This window comes from Trachemys scripta, chromosome 12 (assembly GCF_013100865.1).
Source record: "Trachemys scripta elegans isolate TJP31775 chromosome 12, CAS_Tse_1.0, whole genome shotgun sequence".
Taxonomy (NCBI): Eukaryota; Metazoa; Chordata; order Testudines; family Emydidae; genus Trachemys; species Trachemys scripta.
Genome location: NC_048309.1, coordinates 43778627 through 43798263, shown reverse-complemented (window position 1 = coordinate 43798263; position 19637 = coordinate 43778627). Strand labels below are relative to the sequence as shown.

The following is a 19637-nucleotide window of genomic DNA, read 5'->3' as shown; positions in this document are numbered from 1 at the left end:
CAATCTGTTCAACCTTGTACTTAGCTGTGACACCCTGAGAACCTTTCCCTGACCTGAAGAAGAGCTCTATGTACGCTCAAATCTTGTCTCTCTCACCAATAACAGTTGGTCCAATAAAAGATATCACCTCACAGACCTTGTCTCCTTTTGATTAGATTACAACTTTGGCTGATAAAGATAACAGTGTTGATGATATATGCTTATAATTCTGGAATTCATTTGACTTGGTACCGCACACGTTGATTAAAAAACTAGAACTATGTAAAATTACCATGGCCCGCATAATATAGGTTAAAAACTGGCTAAATGATAGATCTCAAAATGTAATTGTAAATGTGGAATCATCACCAAATGGACATTTCTTGTGGGCTCAGGGTTCTGTTCTTGTTCTATGCAATTTACCATTTTTATCAATGCCCTGGAAGAAAACTTAAAATCAGCACTGATAATGTTTGCAGATGACTCAAAAATTGGGGGAGTGATAAATAATGAAGAGGCAGGTCACCAATAGAGAGTGATCTGGATTGTTTGGTAAACTGGGAGCAAGCAAACAATATGCATTTTAATATAGCTCAATGTATACCTCTAGGAAGAAAGAACATTGGCCATATTTACAGACTGTCTCCTGGGAAGTAGGGATTCTGCGAAAGATGTGGGGGTCAAGGTGAACATGAGCTCCCAGTGAGACGCTGTGGCCAAAAGATCCAGTGTGATCCTGGGATGCATAAACAGGGGAATCTCGAGTAGGAGCACAGAGGTTATTTTACCTCTGGATTTGGTCCTGGTGTGACTGCCGCTGGAACCCTGTGCCCAGATCAGGGGCCCAGAATTCAAGAAGGATGGTGATAAGTTGGAGAGGGCTCAGAGAAGAGCCATGAGAATGATTAAAGGATTGGAAACCTGCCTTCGAGTGATAGACTCAAGAAGCTCCATCTATTTAGCTTAACAAAGAGAAGGTTAAGGGGTGACATGATTACAGTCTATAAGTACCTACATGGGGAACAAATATTTAATAATAGCTTCTTCAGTCTAGCAGAGAAAGGTCTAACACTTACAGGAAATGTTGTATCTTGCCCATCACTTTTCCATCATATGTCTGGATAGTTAAGTCCCCTCCCCTCCCTCCACCTGCCTTCTTTACTTGTTAATTTCACATGGTAGTTTGTGGCCTCTGGAATCAGGGCTGGCTCCAGGCACCAGCGCAGGAAGCAGGTGCTTGGGGTGACCAATGGAAAGAGGCGGCACGTCCAGGTCTTCTGTGGCAATTCGGCGGCGGGTCCCTCAGTCCCTCTCGGAGGGAAGGACCTGCCGCCGAAGAATGAAGCGGCGCAGTAGAGTAGCCACCGGAGTGCGGCCGATCGTGGCTTTTTTTTTCTTTTTTTTTCTTTCTCTTCGCCGCTTGGGGCGGCAAAAAAGCTGGAGCCGGCCCTGTCTGGAATCAACACAGAGTTTTCTGAAATCCCATCCCTGTGAGTGTTTCCTTCCCTCCTGGATCTCTGTCAGCCAGGTGAGGGGAGCCCCAGCCACTCAGCTGTTAAACCCGGCAGTCTGAGCTGTCTGTCAGACCAGGGCAGTAGGAATAACAAATGACTAGGATCCAGCCACTCTATTTGCATCTGCCTGTGCTGTCCGTGATAATGGGGAATGTGAGATGGGGCTTTCCCCATCTGGGTATGGGCTCCAGGGGACTGGCTGCTCAGGGGTCAGGGAATGGGATACAAAAGCTCAGTTAATGCTGCAGCATCTGAGCTGAGGCCTGGAATCTGGCCTGGTCCCCAAGTTCAGAGCAAACACTTTCAATGTTATAAAGCAAAACGTACATGTTTCCCATAGCCTGGAACATAGGCACTGACTTCCCCTCTAGCCGGGGGATGCTTGACCCCCCCCACCCCAGCTCCCGCCCCCACTCCACCCCTTCCCCTAAGTCCCCGCCCCTGCCCCACTTCTTCCTACCCCTGCCTCTTTCTGCCCCATCCCTCCCAGAGCCTCCTGCATGCTGCGAAACAGCTGTTTGCGGTGGACGGGAGGCGCTGGGATGGAGGGGGAGGAGTTGATCAGCAGGGCTGGCGGTGAGCGAGAGGCGCTGGAGGGAGGGAGGAGATGGGGGAGCTTGGCTGCCGGTGGGTACTAGGGTGACCAGATGTCCCGATTTTATAGGGACAGTCCCAATATTTGGGGCTTTGTCTTATATAGGTGTCTATTACCTCCCACCCCCGTCCCGATTTTTCACATTTGCTGTCTGGTCACCCTAGTGGGTGCTGAGCACCCACTAATTTTTCTCTGTGGGTGCTCCAGCCCTGGAGCACCCACAGGGTCGGCGCCTATGGCCTGGAATAGAGACATTGCCCATGAGGTTAATGCAGGCAACAGCTTCCAAGCATTGCAGAGTCTGAGCACTAAATGGGCTCTTGTAAGACTCATCCCTATTTTGAGTTAAACGAACACACACGTGAATAGGTTTCGTCTCCAGCTATGAGTCTGTTAGTTCTTAGCTAATGCCATCTGCCTGGGTCTGCCAGAGTCACATCGCGTAGTCCATCACTGGCTAGCCAGGGAGGGCTCACAGCTCTCTCCCATGTGAATGGGCTGTCACCGAGCCACGTGATTCCCTGGATATCTCTACAAGCCCAGTGGCATTAGCCATAGGTGTCAGGATAGAGACATTATCCCTGAACTAGTACCTGTAGGCACATCTCACAGTGAGCACGAGGCTTGTCGAGTTATCAGCTTTCAGTAGAGCCCTCAAACCCCACCCTTCAGGGGTAAATACCGGGGAAGCAGTGCCTCAGGTGTAGTGAGTTTGTCAGGTCTGAGACCAGAGTGGCTTGTAAGGGACAGTGAACACGTCACTGTTTGGCACTAACTATCCCTGACTTTGGGAGGGCAGTGGGGTCTAGTGGTTAGAGTGGGGGGTATCTGAGAGTCAGGACTCCTGGGTTCTATCCCTGCCTCTGCTGTGTTATTTCCCTCTGGTGCTGCACAGGCATAGCTCCCAGTTATACGGCATCCCACAGGCTGCAACATCCCCTTCACGTGGTCACACACTCAGGTGGGGGCTTCTCAGAAACCCTCCCGCCACAGTTGCTGTGATCGGGGCCGATGGCTGCTCTGCTCAGCCCCACCCTGCTAACGACTGGGCCACCCTGAGAAAGATCAAAGGGCCACGTTCCTATGCTCCCCACCAACATAAGTTGCTGTCATCCACAGCCGCCACCACAGAGACACGGGCAGGGAGCTGAGCAAGGATGAGGCCAGGTGAGTAAGAGCCCCAGATGTGCACAGCTGTGAGCTGGCACCCAGATCAGTGCTGGATCCTGCGAAACATTCTCCTCTGAGGTCGTTTCCATCCAGTGGTGCATCATCCATCCAGCTGTGCAGGGACCCAGCCATGCAGTATCCAGCCAGCTGTGCAGGATGCACGGCTGTCGTACAGCCTGTCCTTCCCCACAGCCCATATGGTTGGCTGTGGTTGAAAACTGAGACACCTGAGTCCTGTATTTAGATGAGTGTGTGGGTGACCCTGAGGTTTCCTGCCTCCCTGATCTCCTCAAAATGAGTTTATAAAGTCCCCAGGCCTGAGGCAGATGCACCATCCCAGTTCTGACTGCAAACATGCACTTACAGATCTTGCTTCTGCTCCCCATGGCCTTTCTCCTGCCCCCCCAGGACTTGGGCTGGTAAGTACAGTTGGGCTCGGGGGACCCTGGGATTTTGCGTAAAATGGGGGGGTCTCAGGGATTGGCTTCAGTGGGTGGTATCTAGGGGCCTGTGATAGTCTGTACCCCTATGATCCCCCCTTTTACAGGACTATGATTGCTTTTATACAGAGCACATCTTGTGAGGGATCATCTAACAACTCATAATTTGCTGATCATTATTGTCCTGGTAAAATATGTGTGGCATTGAAAGTTATAAGATTCTACTGTAGGGTGTTACTAAAACATGTTCCTAGTCTGGAGAGTAGTCACAAACCAGTTCACCAGAGACAAAAGGCTAGCCGATGCCTCAGCTATGTGTCAACAAAATCAAATGGGCCGTCACCTGGTTAAGTGGCCATTCTTTGTCAGGAAAGAGGATATGGGTGAAAAATGTTACATCTTGATGAACAAAGAGCTTGAGGTTCCTGTCTACAGAGTTTCTGTTTCCTCAAACCCAGCTAGAGATGTTTCTCGAGGAAGAGAAGGAACTAGAAGGGGGAGAAGCGGCCCCAAATGATCTCTCCCTTTCTCTCTACCCATTACATTCACAAAACTGGACGAACAAAGGAAGCACCATTGGATTGGGGGAAGGATCCTGCCAGAAGGAAATTCAGCCAATAATATTGTCAGTGCCCATCTGGGGGATACTTGATCCAATCTGGGGTGACATGGATCCCCAATGTCATTATCTTACAGCTGTGCAATTACTGACCCACTCCCAGTGCGTTTGGTACTGATTCTCCACCCAGCAAGGTCAGAGCTTTAGATTTACCCTTCGGCCCCAGGGGTTGTCCAGTCTGAGCAGAGCTGATGAGGGGGGCAGAGTACCAGGCACAGGCATCCCACAAGAAGAGCATTGCAGTGGGTGGGTTGAGGTTGTGGGGACTCCCCTTCGGGATGGGGAGCTCGGTCCCTGCCCAGCTCAGGGAGACGATGGGGCTCTTTATATGAACCTGGTCTCCCACCCAGGTGAGATCATTGGGGGGAAAGAAAGCGAAGCCCCACTCCAGACCCTACATCGCCTATCTGTCTATAAGACGTGGAAACAGGAAGTACATCTGTGGAGGGTTCCTGGTGGCGGAGAACTTCGTGCTGACGGCTGCTCACTGCAATGGAGAGTAAACGCCTCTGTGCTGGGAATGTCGGGGCAGGTCGGGTGTTAGCAGGTGATGGGGGAGTCAGGAATCCTGGCACTGTTGTAGGTTGCAGGGAAGGAGCAGTTAGTGCGACAGGCTGGGAGAGCAGAGCCCAGAGATCTGATCTGCTCACGGGGCATTGGTGTGTCTGTAGGGGCCTCTGCAAACCATGGTCCAGCTCCAGCGCTCGGTAAATCAATGGAACTACGGCCCAGCTGGGGTGTGGCCCATTGCCCAGATTGGGGCAGGGAGGGGCTCACAGCCCCAGGATGGCTCTGTGGGGCTCTGGGCTGGGGGGAGCTGGGTATAGACCCCTGTGTGGATCTAGCTGGGGTGCAGGGGAGCTGAGATCCAGGGGCTGGGAGGACAGTGGGGAGTGAAGGAGCTCAGGGGAACAGCACAAGGGGCTGGGGGAAACATAGGCTGGGACCCCAACACCACTGGGCAGGGACTTTGTGCCACAAACGGTGCCCTCTAGTGGGGAGAGGCCCCTCGTGCCATTCCCTCTTGCCCCTTAAGTCAGCAAGTCCCGAGCCCTGGGGCTGGATCACAGCTGGCAATGTGTATAGTGGTATATACATTTTCCAGGGCAACAGATGAGTCTGGGATCATGGCCTGAGATCTCCAGGCTGCTCTGTCCCCTCCGTATCACTGTTCATGTGACAGACTCACATGTGCCCATCCCCCACCTCACATAAACTCCTGCCCCTGACACCCCATGGATTGTTCTTGGCTTTTACAGCGAGATTATCGTCAAGCTGGGAGCCCATAACATAAGACTATGGGAATGGAAACGACAAAAGATCCCCGTGTGCCACTGAATACCTCACCCACAATACGACAAAAAGCCCCATAACAATGACATCATGCTGCTGCAGGTACTGCCTTTGTTGTGTATTTGGTTGTCATGATAATAGAATCTTGTGTTGCTATGGCAACTGGGTTAGATTATTAGGGGATAGCCCAGCCCGTTTTGGCTGGTTTCATCCCATTGCCCCACCCCTACAGAGACCATGGTTATGGGTTTTGCTGGGTATTGGGGTGTGTCTCTGTGTTCTTGAGTGCGACCCTCACATTGATCTTCATCGTTCTTGTGTCTCAGCTGGTGAAGAGAGAGAAGCTGAATAGACGGGTGAAAACCATTGACCTGCCCTGTGCCAATGAGACAGTAGAGGCAGGAGCCATGTGCAGCGTCGCCGGTTGGGGCAGGACTATAGCACAGAATAATTTAACTATGGCCACCACACTCCAGGAAGGAGGATGAAGAGTGCATGTATTGTCACTATAACGCCTCCACAATGATGTGTGTGTGTGTGTGTGTGGGGGGGGGGGGGGGGATCCAGAGAAGGGCAAAGACTCTGCAAAGGTAAATCTGTTCCTGGCTTCAAGCCCCCTTGATAAGTCATTATTATTAATGCGGCTGTTGGTGTTGCAGTCGAGCCTACAAGTGGCTATCGGGGATCAGGCCCCACTGTGCTAGGTGCTGTACAAATGAATGGGAAAATAACTTGTCTTTTCTCAGGGGGAGGCAGAGAGCAGCTGGACAGGGGAGTGGGTGGGGCATTAAAACCAGCTGGGCTGTGGGGGGACCAATCAGAGACTGGGGGGACACTGAAGCCAGCTGCACGGGGGGCATCACTGAGCTCCTCATCAGCTGGAAACGACTCCGTGAGCTGTTCTCCATCTGTGGCTTGTTTCATTTCGCAGGGCGACTCTGGGGGCCCCCTGATGTGTGGTCAGACAGCCCAGGACATCATCTCTTGGGGATCTGAGGGTGGGATTCCCCCCGGGGTGTATACAAGTGTCTCCACCTTCATCCCCTGGATACAGGAGATGATGAAGAGGCTGCAGCCCTGAGCCGCTCCAGAAATCACTGCACGGGCCGGAGCTGCATCACTTCTGTCCTTTGGAGAGGCCCAGGCATAGGGCCTGCTTTGCATCCCATGAGCATCAATGCAGGGAGCCTAGGGGAGTTAGGAGCTGGGTTCAAGGCCAGCTCCTGTCGGCTCCCTTGGGAATCCCAACCCTTAGGCTGCCTCTTTGCTAGGGAAACAGCTGGTTTATTTCCCCCGGGGTAACGGACACGAGCCAAATCCTGGGGAAGACCCAGTGGTTTGTAGCTCTTCGCTGTTACAGCCGGTCGAGTGACCATTTATGGGCGATCCTCATCATTACCTGACCTGCTAAGTCATGTTAAAACTGCAGCCTCCCCTGTCCTCACTGGGCCTTTCCCACATGTTGGTTCCCGCTGTGGGGCCACTTTTCCCGTACCAAACACCTGTTCCCAGTGTTGGCAAGGCCAGCAGGAAGGGAACTCAACGAAGGCCATGCTGAACTGATTGCAGATCAATCCTCCACGCTGATCACTTCCTTCCCACTTCCCCTGCCCTGCCCTGCTGCGTGGCCTGCTGCATTCCACTCGCTGCTTTGTAGCCAGCAATGAATAAAAATGAAGTTACCAAAAAAAGTGATTCCAGGAATGAGTGATCAACATGAGCCTCAAAATCCAGAGCAGCTGCTGCATCTACCAGGGCCAGGAGGGAATTAACCCCTACAGGGGAAGGCTGGGCTTGTGGTCAATGCGCTAGGCTGGGACGTAGGACACCTGGGTTCAGTGATTTCATGCAGAATGTCATACTCCTGGGGGAATTCTGTGCACAATATTTCAAAATTCTGCATATTTTCTTTGTCAAAATAACAAAATAGAATCACACCAGTTTCAATTATTTTGGTAATTTATTTCAAAGTATGTGGCAGTATGTATATCTGTAACAATACAGAGACACAAAAATCGTCCCCCAGCAGTAGAGAGTTAAAGAAATCCCTACGACAACCCAGTTCCTGTTTCTCTGCCCCCTCCCCCTCCTGCCAAAACCCAGACTTCTGCACCCCCAACCCCCAAACCCCAGCTGTGGGTCCCTCCCCAGCGCAGACACCCCCACCCTCTCCCCCCCAGAGCCCAGGGATCCAGAGGGAGAGACAGCCTGATGCTGGGTACTGGGCTTGTATGGAGTTTCCTGCCTGCAGCTGCCTTCCTCCAGGGAGTGCTGAGAACGGCAGCTGCGGGAACCCTCCGGCTCCCTCCCCCTCCCCCCGGCAGTGTCCTCTATGTGCAAGCTGGGCTCTGCCGGGTCCAGCGGCCCCTTGTGGAAGCCAGCGGCTTTGCAGCCTATTTCTGGGCGGGGGGGAGGGGGAGGGAAAATTCTGTGCAAACAACATTAATTTCTGTGCAAATTGTGATTTGCACAGTGATGCGGAATTCCCACCGGAGTAAGACTGAGGCTCTGGTGGGTGCCAGGGGCAATTAACCCCCTCAGGGCTGGAGGAGTCCCTGCCTGCTGGGACAGAGATGAAAAGGGAATTCCAAGGATAAAAGCAGCCTAAGCTATCAGCTGTCCTGACTCCAGAGGGGCAACGTCCGGGACAAAAGTGAGACAAGTTTGAAACTATTCTAGTGCCAAAAAATCGATCTGCCTCTTGGCATCCTCATCCATCCATCTATCCCCATCCACTGATCGATCCTGTCCTGATCTATCTCTCTAGCCAATCCTCATCCATCCATCTATCCCCATCCACTGATCGAACCTGTCCTGATCTATCTCTCTAGCCAATCTCCATCCATCCATCTATCCCAGCCATCTATCCGTCTATCTAGCCCAGTGTCCATTCATCCGTCCCCATCCATCTTTCCATCTATCTATTCCCATCTCTATCTATCTCTCTATCTAATCCCCATTCATTTACATCCCCATCTATCCATCCCCATCCACCTGTTTCCATCCATATAGCTGTCTATCAATCCCCACCCCCATCCATCTATCTCCATATATCTATCCATCCCCATTCATCTATCTTTCTATCCCCAGCCCCATCTATCTATCAATCCACACTCATATCTGTTTGTCTGGGTCTCGCCACGCTGCCATCCACCTATCCCCATACACACATGCCTCTCTCACGCAAGAGATGAGCTTTTGACACAGATCTCTACTTCCAATCTGGGAAAAGTTCTCCAGCATGTCCAAGCTAAACACAAGTCAAAGCCGGTCCCTTTCCTGAACACACGTGAATAAAAGCTATCCCCTCTCCCACCTTGTCTCTCTAATATCTTGGGACCGACATGGCTACAACAACATGGCAAGCTACCAAAATAATTGTCCGGTTTCCAATGACACCTCCCGCCTCTTGGTTTGGGGCAGTTTGAACCTGGTGTTAAAACAATGAGTCTGGAAAAGGTTTTGAAAACCCGCCCTAGGAGGAGAGGTGAAAAAAACTGAGCGCGTTGAGTCTTGAGGAAATAAGACAGAGGGGGGGATCTGAGAACAGTCGTCCAATATGTGAAGCGCAGTTCTAAAGGGGATGCAGATCAATGGTTCTCCATGTCCAGTGAAGGCAGGACAAGAAGAGATGGGTTAATCGGCAGCAAGGGAGATTGAGGTTAGACATTAGGACAATCTTTGTAGCTTGAAGGGGAGTCTAAAGGAAGAGCTCCACTAGCTATAGTAGACTCTTATCCTGTTACATGGACAGGCCAGTAGAGGGAGACAAACCCCTCATGTTCTGCTAGTGGCCTGCAGCTCAGGAAAGGCTTTCTCATCCCGCCTGCTCCTAGGGTTAGTTTCTCTCCTTTGGGGAAGCGGGGAGGGGTCCATTGGCCCCAGTCCCCAGGAGGGAGGGGAGGGGAGTCCATTAATTTCAGTAGAGGTTGTATGAGGCGCTGGTGTGGGATTTCCTCATGGGTCTGCTATGGAAACTCTTCTCCTCTGTTCCCTGTTCCCTCGAACTGCCCTGTCCAGCCCTGGCAGAGCAGACAATGACTCTACGGACCCTGAGTGTAGTGCAGAAAGGCCCTAGGGAGGGGGACTGGCTGGATCATGGGATGGGAAATTGGATGTGGGGCTTTTCCCCTTTGGGGGGTGCCAGCTCTGATCCAGCCCCACAGCAGGGGATTGGCTGGCTCAGTGTGAGGTGGGGAATTAGACATGGGGCCTTTTAAACCCTGTGACATGCTGTCAACTGGGGTCCTCTCCATTCAGTGGTGCATCATCAATCCAGCTGTGCAGAGACCCAGATAGGCAGCAGCCATACAGCTGTGTAGCCATGCAGTATCTAGCCAGCTGTCTAGGATCCCCGGCTGATGCACAGCTTGTCCTTCCCCTCACCTCATGAGGTTGGCTGTGGTTGGAAACTGAAACGTCTGAGCCCTGCATTTAGATGAGTGTGTGGGCGACCCTGAGGTTTCCTGCCCCCCAGTCTATAAAACCCCCAGGCCTGAGGCAGATGCACCATCCCTGCACTGACTCCAAATATGAAGGTATAGATCTTGCTCCTGCTCCCCATAGCCTTTCTCCTGCCCCCCAGGGCTTGGGCTGGTGAGTATGGCTGGGATCAGGGCCCCCTGGGATTTTGGGGTGAATGGGGGGTCTCAGGGATGGGGACTCAGTGGATGGTATCTAGGAGCCTGTGACAGTCTGTACCCCTATGATCAGCCCCTTTACAGGACTATGATTGCATTTATACAAAGCATGTCTTGTGAGATATCATCTAAAACCTCATAATTCGCTGATCATTACTGTCCTGGTACAATATGTGTGGCAGCTAAAGTTATAATATTCTACTGTATGGTGTTACTAAGACATGTTCCAAATCTGGGAAGCAGCCACAAACCAGTTCCCCAGAGACAAATGACTAGCCGATGCCTCAGCCAATGTAATCAACTGGACTATCACATGATTATATGGCCATTCTTGAGCAGGATGGAGGAGGTGGGTGAAAAATTTACATCTTGACAAAGAAACAGTTTGGGGTTCCTGTTCACCCACTTTCTGTCTCCTGCTCAGTTGGTGATGATTCTTGTAGAGGAGAAACAGCTATAAGAAGGGTGAGCAGATGCCCCAAAGGATCTCTCCCTGTCTCTTTACCCACAGCATTGACAACACCGGAAGTACACAGGGAGCAGCATTGCACAGGAGGCTGGAACATGACAGAAGGAAATTCAGCCAGTAAGATTGTCAGTGCCCTTTTGGGGTTTGCCTGGCCTAATCTGGGAGGATCTTGGCCCTGAATGCCATTAACTCAAGGCAGTGCGATTATTGACCCATTCCCTGTGTGTTTGGCACCTATTCTCCACCCAGCGAGGGCAAAGCTTTAGATTCACCTCCTGGCCCCATGGGGTGTCCAGCCTGGAGCAGAGCTGATGAGGGGGCAGGGTTCCAGGAACAGGGATCCTCCAGGGAGACCATCGCAGGGGATGGGTTGAGGCTGTGAGGACTCCCCTTCGGGATGGGGAACTCGGTCCCTGGCAGGCCCAGGGAGATGATGGGGCTCTTTGTATCAACCTGATCTCTCCCCCCCACCCTCAGGTGAGATCATCGGAGGAAAGAAAGCGAAGCCCCACTCCAGGCCCTACATGGCCTATCTGGAAATACGACATGGAGACAAGAGGTTTCTCTGTGGAGGGTTCCTGGTGTCAGAGAACTTCGTGCTGACGGCCGCTCACTGCAATGGAGAGTAAGCGCCTCTGTGCTGGGGATGTCGGGGCACATCGGGCGTTAGGGCTTTGGTGCGTGGTAGGTTGCAGGGAAGAAGCAGTTAGTGTGACAGGCTGAGAGAGCAGAGCCCAGGGGTCTGATCTGCTCAGGGGGCGTTGGTGTGTCTCTAGGGGCCTCTGCAAAGCATGGAAAAGATGCCAGCTGGGGTCAGGTCGATTGTCAGAGCAGGGGCGGGAAAGACTCACACCCGTAGGACGGTTCTGGATCATGCTGGGGAGGGATCACTGGGCTGGATGGGAGCTGAGATCCAGAGGCCAGGAGGACAAAGAAGAGTGAAGCAGCATAAGGGGCTGGTAGAGACAGAGCCTGGGACCCCATCGCCATAGGGCAGGTGTTTTGTGCTGAGGCCAGTGCCCCATAGAGGGGAAAGGCTTCTTGTTCCATTCTGTGCCCCCCAACCCCCGAGCCAGCCAATCTCCTGTTCTGGAAACCTGAATCTGAGATCTTGGCCTGAGAGCCCCAGGCTGCCCTGTCCCCTCCATGTCACTGTTCATGAGTCAGACCCTCGTGTGCCCATCCCCCACCTCGCCTACGCTCCTGCCCCTAACACCCCATGTATTGCTTTCTCAGCGAGATCACTGTCACGTTGGGAGCCCATAACATTAGAAAACGGGAATGGAGCCAACAGAAAATACCTGTGAGGTGCCACATCCTGCACCCATGATGCAACAGAGACACCTGTAACAATGACATCATGCTGCTGCAGGTACGGCCTCCATCCCATCACCCACCCCACTGGCCTCTTACTGCTGTAGGTACCGTCCCTGTCCCATCACCCCACCCCCATGACCTCACACTGCTGAAGTTACCACCCCCCATGACAGGTTGGATCACAGAAACCCCCTTGGGGACTGTCACCTGATGTGCCAAGCTCCCAGCCCGTTTACAGGTATAAGCTGAAAAGTAACAGGCTTGTGGGACTGTCTTGTCACCATCCCTAGCATGTACAACAGTTTCTTCCACAAATCAGGTATGTTCCACATCTTTAAAGCGTTTACCACTAGTATTAACTCCTTCGTCTTGACCCATAGATGAAGTAACAAAAGACACAAGATTAACAGCACATCTGCTGCAGATCAGCTTTGTTCACACAATTTAACTTGTTTAGTGTCTATCACATTTTTCAATTCCTTTGTGTACCATGATAGGTGCCCTGATGCAGATTCTTCTGCCTGTTTGGAGAAGGCTTTTAATTCAGGCATGTGTTTGAGGCTTTGGCAAGGAAAGGGTGCACTGCAACCATGCCTGCCCTTGCCCCTTCCTCTGGAATTTCTCTGGGCTGGACCCCACTCCCTTGTGAAGCTTCACCCATGCAGAGATTTTTTCCCTCCTGCCTTGAAGAGACAGTTTTATCTCTTAGAAGCACAGCAAGAACAACATCTTTCAATGGGGTGCTTCGGATGGGTAATATCCCCTTGGATACCCCACTCTCTGCTCCCAAAATGTTAGCTGGGGGGCTGCTCCCCTCCAAGAGATCTGACCCCCAGTTTTCCCTTAAACCCTGATCCACAGGAGAGGAGTCTGGCATTTTAAATGCAGATTTTTCACCCTCCTCCTGGGAAAGAACCTCCCTACAAAAGGTGGGCAGGCTCTCCGTCCCCTCTCACCTTCCATCTAGACTTCCCTCTCTGAGCTTCCCTCTGGGTCAGACACTCCTGGTCCGGCTGTGGGCTCACAGCTACCAGCTATGACAGACACTTCACTGGCCAGCAAAATCCGCCACCCCCCCCCCCCCCGCTTTTCGCTCAGGTTGGGTTTGCTTCCAGCCACAGAGTCCTTGGAGTCCGTTCCCACTGCAGCGGTTACCAGGACCCCAATTTCCACCTTTGGGATACATGTCTCTGTGCACCCCAGGGCAGGCCCTGTCCCCTGCTGACCTCCTGCAACTTCCTGGCAGTCAACAGCTGGGATGCCCTCCCTGCTACAAGGTGGTACATCCCCCTCCCCTGGGCAGATGATCACTGGACAGGAGCTGGCTTCGTCCAGCCCCTCCCTGGGGCTACAGGAACTGGTTACAACCATCCCTGCCCCCCAGGTCGCATTCTTTACTGCTACGAGGAATCTAAAAGACACCCTCCTATTCCCCCAGCAGTCCATGTGACTTCATCCCCCCCCACCCCCCAGGGCTTTTAGCACAAGATTCCTTCTCACTGCTAACCAGCCCTGGGACAGATTCTGCCACATTAAAGAAATCATTCCCCAGCAGAAACGGTGCAAAATTGTGTACCACTGTTGCAACAGTCAGTTCAGCCTGCAAATCACTAGTTTGCATGTGTACTTTAGCTAAAGATGCAAGGACTTTGTAACCTCCCACTTTGTAACCTCCCACTAATTCTACTATTTTCCCTGGCAACAAATCCTTCTCCTGGATCAGGTCGCTCCTGACCACAGAAATCTCAGCACCCGTATCTCTCAATCTAACAAGTACTTTCCCATTAAGTTTAACAGCATGCATATGTTCACTGCTTGGTTGTGTGGAAGCAATTTTACAAATCCTGTGTGGAAAGAGGCAGCAGCCTGGCTCTGAGAAGCAACAGCTTCCTGTGTTGCCTACTGCCTGTTCCCTCTTAGCCAAGGGCAATTATTCCTCAGGTGCTCAGTGGACTTACAATGATAGCACCTCTTGGGCTCCTCTGCTTGTACCGGAGATTTGGGAGAAGTAACAGGGGAATGGGGAGGTGAATATCCAGCCTCCTTTTACTTAGGGGTAAAACGGTGATTCTGCTTTCCCCCAATCCTGTACCCCTCTGCCAGTGGTTTATGTTTCATTGCAACTTGTGCTTGCTCATAAGAGTCTGCAAACCTAGCTAATTCTCCCACTGCAACCACCTTTTTGTCCCACAAATACTGTTTTACATCATCACTGCACATATTCAGGAATTGTTCCTGAGTAACCAAATCACACGTTCCTTCAAAGCTTGTAATGCCTTTTCTCCTCACCCACTTATCTATCAGATCTCTCATTCGTTTACATAAACCACATTACTCAATCCAGAGCCCCCTCTTAAGACTCCTGAATTTAACCCTGTAGGTTTCAGGTGTAATCTGAAACCGTTTCAAAACCAGTTCCTTAAATTTACCATCGTTTGAGGCATCATCAATAGGCATCTTATTGAATATGTCCAGAGCTCTGCTAGTCAATTTCGATATCAATATGGTCATCTTTTGTTCTTCAGGGATTGCATGGAGGGTGCACAATCTCTCAAAGGTAATGAAATATTTGGCAATATCACTTGATTCATCATACTGTGGACATAGTCGATCCCATTTGTGGATTTTGGGGGAAGTGGAGCTAGCAGCTGGAGGGTTTTGTCTCTTCAATGCCATAACAGCCAGTTCATGCTTCTGGGCCTGTATTTATCTGTCTTTTAACTCCAGAGCTCTTTTGTCCCTGGGTTCTTCTGCCTTCATAGCTCTCTTGTGGGCAGCCTCCTCCCTGGCTGTCTCTGCCTCCAGAGCCCTTCTGTGTGCAGTTGCCTCTGCTTTGAGTTTCAATTCAAACTCCCAGGCCTTTGCCTTCTCTTCTGCTTCCAGTCTAGACAGCTCTAGTTTAGTAGCTGTTTCACTGGTAGTCATTTTCCTGCTTTCTTGTGCTGGGCTACACCCCCTCTTCAGTTTACTAAAACAACAACGAGTCGGGTGGCATCTTAAAGACTAACAGATTAATTTGGGCATAAGCTTTCATGGGTAAAAAAACCCACTTCTTCAGATGCATGGAGTGAAAGTTACCTTCAGTTCACTGAAACTGGGATGCACTCAGTTCAGGGGCTTCTTAGTTAATAGAGACTTTCCCAGTGCCCATTGTTCAGCCTTTCTGGGCAATTTGCAACCTGTGCAGTTCCATCTTCTTCTGATCTTCACTCTTACTTATTTTGCTTCCTTTTCTGTCTCTATTTCCCTTACCCAAAATAAGCAAACAGAAAACAACAAACCAGTAACCACTTTGTTCTCAAGCCACCACACCCAAAACTCACTTAAAATAACTACCAGTATTTCATAGCAATCAGCTGTGCACAGATCCTGCTCGACTGTGCCACTGTGAGGGTGGATCACAGAAACCCGCTTGGGAGCTGCCACCTGATGTGCTGAGACTACCCCAGAGCCTGTTTCCCCTGGCAGCTTAGGACTTCAGTGCCCTGCCTGGTTTGAGCCAGACCCGCTACCCTGCTGCAAACCCAGACCCAGGTCTGAACCACGTCCCCTAACAGCTGTAGGCTTAGCTGAAAACAGCTTAAGAAGTGCTCCTAGCTCTAACATTCAAATACCCAACTCCCAATGGGGTCCAAACCCCAAATAAATCCATTTTACCCTGTATAAAGCTTATATAGGGTAAACTCATAAATTGTTCATCCTCTATAACACTGATCGAGAGAGATGCACAGCTGTTTGCACCCAGCTGTTTGCACTCTGGGTTAATTAATAAGTAAAAAGTGATTTTATTAAATACAAAAAGTAGGATTTAAGTGGTTCCAAGTAACAACAGACAGAACAACGTGGATTACCAAGCAAAATAAAGTAAAACACACAAGTCTAAGCCTAATACAGTAAGAAAGTGATTACAGATGAAATCTCACCCTCAGAGATGTTCCAGTAAGCTTCTTTTACAGACTAGCCTCCTTCTAGTCTGGGTCCAGCAATCACTCACACCCCCAGTGGTTACTGTCCTTTGTTCCAGTTTCTTTCAGGTATCCTTTGGAAGTGGAGAGGCTATCTCTTGAGCCAGCTGAAGACCAAATGCAGGGATCTCCCAGGGGTTTAAATAGACTTTTTCTTGTGGGTGGACACCCTCCCTTCCCTCCCGTGTAGAATCCCAGCTACAAGATCAAGTTTTGGAGTCACCTGGGCAAGTCACATGTCCATGCATGACTCAGAACTTACAGGTAATAGTCATTGTTCACATGCTACCTTGAAAGTCCTCAAGTAGACTTCTTATGTGGATTGGAGCCTTCCAAGATCCATTGTCCATTAAGTGTTTCTTGATTGGGCATTTAACTTGCAAATTCCTTTCTAAAGAAGCTGCCCAAATGCCTTACTAAGGCTACTTAAAATCAAGCAAGTACACAGCCAATGATACATGCATACAAATAGGATGAATATATTCAGTAGATCATAATCTTTGCAGCGATATGTTACATCACATATGTAGCATAACATTTATTCCAGTTATGTCATATTTACATTCATAAGCATATTTCCCTAAAGCATTATGGGGTACGTCACACCCCCATCCAATGTTCTCTCTAATTATTAATATCCATGTGCAGAATGAGTATTGTTATGTGCACCAATATGGAGATGATGTGTGGCGGGGGTGGGGCTGAGGGGTTCGACATGTGGAAGGGGGCTCAGGGCTGGGGCGGAGGGTTGAGGCGTGTGGGTGAGGGCTCCAGCTGGGGGTGCGGGCTCTGGGGTGGGGCCAGGGATGAGGGGTTTGGGATGCAGGCTGCCCCAGGGTTGCAGCAGAGAGAGAGGATTCCCCCCAGTCCTCTCTCCCTGCAGAAGCACCTGGACTGGGGGAGTCCTCTCTCCCTGCTGCAGCCCCAGTGTTGGGCAGTGGGGAGAGGCATCTCTCCCTGCTGTGTCACAGCCCTGGTGCTGGGGGAGTCACTGCAGCCCTGCATGCCCCAAGCTCCCCCATCACCAACACCCCACACCTGTGAGTGCAGTGTGAACACCTGTGCGACCGTTGGTGGCCTCCTGTGTGGCCGCTCAGGCATGCACCTTAGAGGGAACCTATCCCCCATCCCATCACCTCACCCCCAGTGACCTCACACTGCTACAGGTACCGCTCCCATCCCATCCACCCATTCCCAGTAACCTCACACTGCTGCAGGTACCACCCACCTCCCATAATCCTGCCCCTGCGACCTCACACTGCTGCTGGTACCTCCCCCATACCATCACCCCAGCCCCAGTGACTTCACACTGCTGCAGTTACTGCCCTCATTCCATGCCCCTCCCACAGTGACATCACACTGCTGCAGGCACTGTCCCCATCCCATCACTATATCCCCAGTGACCTCACACTTTTGCCAGCCCCGCCCCTACCCCATCACTTGAATGATGACCTCAAACTGTCTGTTCTGCTCTGGTTCAAATGTGTCTCTCTCACTTCTGACTCAGACCCTGGTGCTAAGCTTGGTGCTTTTCTCCTCTCTCCCCATGGCAGCTGGCCCACCAGGCCAGACTGCGTGACCAGGTTCAGCTCATCCCCCTGCCCTGCTATGGGAACAAAGTTATACCAGGCTCCGTGTGCAGCGTGGCAGGCTGGGGCCACATGAGTGTGTCCCCTGGGAACACCTCAGATGTGCTGATGGAAGTGGTTCTGGAGGTGATGGAGGACAAGGTCTGCAGTAGGCACTTTAACAATCAGTATAAACCTGGGACCATGCTGTGCGCAGGGGATCAGCGTGGCAGGAAATCATCTTTCCAGGTAAGTGTCATGCTCTCCCTAGGAGAGGTAATGCCAAGACTGGCCCAGCCTAGGGGGAGGAGACAGTGTGAGGAGACAGCTAGGCCTAGGGTGGGGTGGGAGGGAAGTCCCAGGCCTATGTCAACAGAAGGAAGCAACTTGATCAGATGTGATCCATCTAACTTGTGGTTTCATTTCACAGGGCAATTCTGGGGGGGTCCCTGGTGTGTGGGAGGGTGGCCCAGGGCATCGTCTCCTTTGGTCCCAATGACGCTTCCCCTCCTGAAGTGTACACATGGGTCTCCCAGTTCATCCCCTGGATAAAGACAACGATAGGAAAGCTACAAGCCTGGGACCCGCTGGAATTCTCCTTGCATGCCTGAATCACCCCATGCTTGACACATGGAGCCCCACTCTTTGCCATCCTATACCTCTACATTAGAAACAAAAGTGAAGTTACATTAGAAACACTAGGAAATTCCAATGAGAAACTGAACAAAAATTCCAATGAGAATTCAAAGGGAAATTCATTTAGAAAGGAAATGACTTTTAAGTTAGAAGCCATATGAAATTTCAGTACGAAACTAAAGAAAAATTTCATACAACATAAGATCATACAACATCATCCATCCAAGGCCCTGCAATCATGTCATATAATCCCCTTCATGAATTTATCAAGCTGTGTGCTCAAACCAGCTAGGTTTCTTACCCTCTCTCCTACTGTTTCAATTACAGTCCAAATGGGAATTTCATTTAGAAAGGAATCAACATTGCAATAAGAAATGAAACGAAAATTTGAACTAAATTACATTTTCAAATCCAAGTGTACCAAAATTTCAGTCAGATAGAAAATGAACAATTACATTGGCTACAAATTGAAAATTTCAGTTTGAAATGAAACAAAATCCATTTGAATTTTGAAGGAAAATTGGAATTCCAAAAGCCAGGGCCGCCCAGAAGATTCAGGGGGCCTGGGGCAAAGCAATTTCGGGGCCCCCTTCCATAATTTTTTTTTGCAATACTATACAATACTATATTCTCGTGGGGGCCCCTGTGGGGCCCAGGGCAAATTGCCCCACTTGCTCCCCCCCCCCACGGGCAGCCCTGAGAAAAATAAACTTTCTGCATCTTGGCACAAACCCAGTTTTGAGAAAACTTCTTTACAAGGTATCACTGGTTCTCAGCATCAGCTAATGCTAAAAGGCACTGAAGCTCATTAAAAGGTTGGACAAATATTTTCCGTCAAAACTTTTTTTGGATTAAAAACTAAGGGTTTTTAAAAAGCAGAAAAAATCACGGACAATGTCTGCTTTCCTTCAAAATTTGTTGTGCTTTTTTTAATTGAAAAGCTGAAATTAGTCTTCCAAAACCTGAACATGGTTTGGGGTTTCAAAAGTGTGTGGCCAAATATTTGCTGCTTGCTGTGTTTGATTGTTTAAAGAAACAATAAAAAAATTCTGCTTAAAAAAAATCCAAAACTTTTGAACCACCTCAGCTTGTGACCAAACGCCTGAGCCCATCCAGTCAGAGATTTTTCCAGGTTTCTGATACTCTGCTGGCTTCCTTGACTCATATCTGTCTCCACAACTTTGGGTTCATTTAGGTTAGAACATAAGAATGGCCATACTGGGTCAGCCCAAAGGTCCATCCAGCCCAGTATCCTGTCTACTGACAGTGGCCAATGCCAAGTGCCCCAGAGGGAGTGAACCTAATAGGTAATCATCAAGTGATCTCTCTCCTGCCATCCATCTCCATCCTCTGACAAACAGAGGCTAGGGACACCATTCCTTACCCTTCCTGGCTAATAGCCATTAATGGACTTAACCTCCATGAATTTATC

The 19637-nt window shown here is 50.5% G+C and overlaps 2 pseudogenes; both read left to right on the top strand.

Moving 5' to 3' along the window:
* Positions 1-3612: 3612 nt before the first annotated feature.
* On the top strand, positions 3613-6691 carry LOC117885548 (annotated as a pseudogene).
* Positions 6692-10114: 3423 nt separating this feature from the next.
* On the top strand, positions 10115-18180 carry LOC117885547 (annotated as a pseudogene).
* Positions 18181-19637: the final 1457 nt, after the last annotated feature.